At 30.8% G+C, this 5,135-nt stretch overlaps 1 long non-coding RNA gene across 1 annotated transcript; it reads left to right on the top strand.

The window, feature by feature from the left end:
• Window positions 1–621: 621 nt before the first annotated feature.
• Window positions 622–2,302, top strand: LOC125198230. The gene is made up of 5 exons (XR_007172372.1): window positions 622–783; window positions 862–946; window positions 1,021–1,586; window positions 1,665–1,898; window positions 1,975–2,302. It is a non-coding gene; the product is annotated as an uncharacterized LOC125198230 (long non-coding RNA).
• The last annotated feature ends 2,833 nt before the right edge of the window (window positions 2,303–5,135 follow it).

Below are 5,135 nucleotides of genomic sequence, written 5' to 3' on the forward strand. Positions count from 1 at the left end.
TTAGCTTGAGGAATTGTGAGCTGTTGTAATCTGTTCTTTGATTGTGTTTGTGGAATAAAATCGTCCCATCCTTCGTCCGTGGATGTAGATCCTTTTGTGGATTGAACCACGTTAATTCTTTGCATCGTTTACATTTGATCGAATCAAGATTCTCGTTCATCACATTAGCTATGGACTTTTTTTGTGTTCAGGGCATAAGGATTCAAGAAACCATTCCACGCATTCTACACGCAAGGTTTGGCGCACTAATAAGGGAAGGGGGTATTTTTCGTATACGCAATTTTCTCGTGAGGCAAAATCGTCCTCGCAATCCAGTTACAAATCATGCATACCACATTAAGATGATTTCAAGCACACAAATGTCTGAAGTTAATGAGCCTCAATTTCCAAAAATGCATTTTAATTTTAAGTCATTTGAGGAGATTATGCAGATTGGTAATGTATGTGATGAACCACTTTTTGGTAAGTTTAGCATCTTTAACTTTACTTTACACTTTATTGGTCCACGGTTCTTACCTTTATATTTTTGCAGACATCATCGGTGTGGTTGTCGACACTGGAAAAAATGTTAAGCATTTTACAACTAAACTCATCGAGATTCGGCTATTAGATGCTGAGTAAGTGTTGAAAATGGTTTTGCTTTGTTATTTTTAGAACATATTAACATGCTTTTTTGCACATTGTGGGGAGATGTTGTTGACTCCTATCTTCAACAACCGGAAAGAATTAAAGGAAAAATGCCTATTATTATTGTCCAATTTTGCAAGCCAACTTTGTTTTGCGGTAAGTGTCATTTTTTGTATTAAATATATGTAATTTTCTACTGCGACAAATTACTAACTTTAAAAATTTTAATTTTAGGCACGATTCGTGTGAGTACGCACTTTAATACATCTAGGGTTTACATCAACCAAGATATGGTTGAGATTTCCAGTTTCAAAGAGAGGTAAAACTTTTTATTGTAGTATTGCCTCTACGTGAAATGTTAATGCTCTTAACATCCACATGATATCTTCATAGGATTTCCGGTGATGCCGCTTTTTTGTCTCAAGAAGCAATTTTTCGTTTTAATGATGCAAGGGTTTCTAATGAATTTGATGACTTGGTCGTAAAGACCCTTGCAGATGTACAAGAAGATGTGGTCATTTTTTCCCCTTTCTATTTGCTATTTTTGATTCTTTATATATTACTTTTATTTCACTTAAAATTAAATATTGTATTCTATAGGATGGTTCTTACTGGATTTGTTGTAGAATTGAAAATGTTGAGTATCACTATAGACAATGGTCATACATGGCATGTAAACAATGTGTCAAAAAGGTTGTGAAGCTTGAGAATGGGTTCACCTGTGATAAATGCGATAATTCTGATGGGATTGTCGTTCCGAGGTTTAGTATTTCCCATTGCTTATCATCATTTATATTTGTTTCCGCATTTGACCTGTCTACTTGCTTTCGTTTTGCAAGTTCCAGTTCATTGTGAACGTTGTTGACGGTAGTAGCAATGCCTCATTGCTATTATGGGATCGAGAATGTGTCCAACTATTGGGGAAAAAAGTTGATGAAATTCGACTTGGCCATGAAGAGGTATTTTGGTGATATACCAAATTATTTATGGACCTTTACTTACATGTTGATTTTATATATATTTTTTATTTTTTCTAGCTTGGAGCTGATGAATATATTCCTCCTGAGATTGAAGAAAAGCTCTTGGGGCAAACTTTACTTTTTAGAATCAACGTGAAAAAAAATACTGAGTATTGGATTGATAATCCATACACTGTGAATAAAATTTGCAATGACCCTCAAATCGTCGAGAAGTATGCCCTTCCAACTTTGGACTCAAGGAGTTCAGATTCACGATTGGAAATTTCTCCCACTTTGGAAGGGGCTTCTCCGGTAACGATTTGGTCCCAAATTAATTTTATGTTTTTTTTTTACACTTCCATGTACTAATGTTTACATTTCTATTCAGTTTGCTGGAAAGGGTGTTGTTCTCCATGGCTCTACCTCTGGTACCAACGACACTCGTACTAAATTGATTGCTAAAGATTCATGGAAAAGAATTTTGGATGTTGAAATTTTAGGAGAAACGACTGTCGTTGTTGGTGAGCAGAAGAAATTAATGATCAAACAGGAGAAGAATTAGTTTATAGAAAGTTATTTTCATTAGCTGAACTCCCATGGATCTGTTTTTTATTATGCTTTTTGGTATTAGCTATTGTTTTTCCAATTATTAGGTTGGCATCATTGCTTTATGTGATGGGCAATGAGCATTTGTTATGTGCATTTCTATATTATTATTATTATTGAGGTTTTCTGATTATTTTTGGCCGCCCTATTGGAATACAACATGTTATTTGGTAAATGCCATACATAAATTCAACGTTATCGAGCAATTTTATTTTCTTCAAAATATGAAATATTTATTTGAAATAAGAAACAATATCAAACAATTTCCTCATAACATGTAGAAGCAACTTAAACCCGCTAGACACCAACAAAGTTAATGGAGCTCCGGGAATCAAGCAATACAATACTCCTAAAATACACAATAAAATGTAAAAAAGCTTGAGAGATGAGGGAGAATATAATGTACACTACCTTTTATATGCACAAAATGAGAATATAGAAAGACATGACGATATACAATAAAATTAAGATAATGAAGGATAAAAGAAGTGAAAAGCCAAAGGGCTTCTCATGACCACCTTCCATAACTCACGCCATTTATGTATTATTGTATATGAGTCGAAAATTTATATTTCAAAATTTCAGATTTGTGATTCTTTTTTTTTCCATGAGAAGCACTTTGATGGAGTGTGATGACAATAGGAATAAAATTAAAATTGAGGAATATGGATTGTAGATGAGCTTCTGTTTAGAGTATTAATTATTGGTAATTTAGTTTTTGTGTAAATGAGTTATAATTATTTGACCTTTTAAATAATAAAAAAAAGTTAATTGATAGATAAAGTTTTAATTAAAATGGCATTATTATAAATGTTTCCACCTTTTGCTACATGTATAGATGATTATATTCAATTATATATGTATTCAAAAGTTTTACAATGGCATTAATTTTAGTTTTTTCACAAAACTCACAAAATTGAAATTAATGTGTTTTAAAAAAAATATTCCGTTGTGCGAAAAATTGTAGAACTCAACAATCAACATAGTTGTAATTTTTTAAGATGAAATAGGAAATCCTAAAAACAAAGCTAAATTGGACGAGTATGTTTTGTAAGAATTGTGTGCATTTAATGCACAATAGTGATGGAAATTCATTTTCTACTTAATATGCAATCATGTATTGAGACATTTCAATGGTAAAAAAAGTCTAATCGGTTGATAGAAATTACTGCATAATAATAATAATAATGAAAATGCAATTAACAAATTTATTGAATTACCTTAATTCCACTTTATTTGTAACTGTTATAATTATATTAATGCTAATATTCAATGCATTGTTATGGAGTACTAGTTGCCATATAATAAGCATTATTTATCCAACTTTTACATTAATATTCCTACGCAATCAACTTATTGAGATACTAGGGTTGAATTTTACCAATAAACAAAGATGCCAATATTCCTTAAATCATTTAGAAAAAGTGAAAAAGTTTTGTAGAGTTTTTATGATAAATAAGGGAAAGTGAAAAGATTTTTGGTGATAAATGAGCGAAAATATTTTAAAATAGGATCCTTATATTTTAACATATCTTAGGAACTATCTATTAAACGTATTAATATAACTGATAGAAATCCCAATCACAACATTAGCTATAGCACTAAAATAGTTTTAAACTTATATATGATTGGTTAATTAAGAGGTGTTATGGGTTTTGTAACGTTTTGTTTTGTGATATGAATAAGTTTTTACTACCTCCGTCCCCCAAAATTTGCTACACTTTGACCCGACACGGGTTTTAAGAAATGTAATGGAAAGTGAGTTGAAAAAGTTGGTGGGATGTGGGTCATACTTTTAAAGTATTAGTTTTATAATAAAATGTGAGTAGGAATGAGTTAGTGGAATATGAGGTCCACTACCAAAAATGGTAAAAGTGAAGTGTATCAAATTTTCAGAGACGGACCGACATAGTAATGTGTATCAAATTTTCAGGGACGGAGGTAGTAATAACCATTACAATTCTTTAAGTATTTAGTTTACTTTTAGTACTGATTTTTTTTTCTCCTGAATACAGACAATGGAATAACAACTAAAATCTTTACAACCGAAAACGGCTTCTGCACAAGAGGAAATTGCTAAATCCATTTCAGTGGAGCTTCACAACGCAGGTTTGCTTTCAATTTGATATGTAATTGTTTTAAATATTCTTTGAATGGTCATCTTACTGAATCTAGCTTTGCATTTCATTTTTTTAGCATTCATATATGTATTCCATTCTTTCTATTACATTCCTTATACCTTTGAAATACAATTATTTGATTAGATAGGATACAAGTATAGCTTCAACAAAACCTATTTTGGTTCCAATAAACAATACCATTAGGTAAATAGATGCTTCGATAAATGCTAGCAATTTTTTTTTTATTTACCGTTCACATAGCCCTATTGTAAAACACTTTCTTAATATGAGCATATAAATATATTACGGAGGGAGATTTTTATTGATATTTGGCTCATTTGTTGGTCATGATGAATATATTTTAAAGTTGAGGGTTTAAGATTCAGGTTTCAAGGTTTAGGTTTTTAGTGGATAGGATCACTACATTGCAATAAAATGAAGCTCGACTAGGAAGTGTCTCACCAGTGCAATCTTAAATCTTAAATTATAGGTTTTGATAAATAATATCTTAAATCTCATTAGGAGAAGTGGTATACATCCTTTAGGTTTTTTTTTTTTTTTTTTTTTTTTTTTTAATGTAAATTTGCTTTAGTTATTAGTCTAACAGTCAGAGTCATTTTTCAGTTTTACAAAATGTATTGTATTATTTTCCACATATTTATATTATAGGCGGGCCATATTAGACCTTTAAACTAAAAACAACCATTTTTCTAAAAAAAAAGGTGTAATCTATATAGGGTTTAAATGATTCCTTTTCTAATTTTAAATGCAAAATGGTTAATTCATATTTTCAGGCCATAGAATTAGTTTACGCTAATAAAAA

Source organism: Salvia hispanica, unplaced genomic scaffold, assembly GCF_023119035.1.
Source record: "Salvia hispanica cultivar TCC Black 2014 unplaced genomic scaffold, UniMelb_Shisp_WGS_1.0 HiC_scaffold_1302, whole genome shotgun sequence".
Lineage (NCBI taxonomy): Eukaryota > Viridiplantae > Streptophyta > Magnoliopsida > Lamiales > Lamiaceae > Salvia > Salvia hispanica.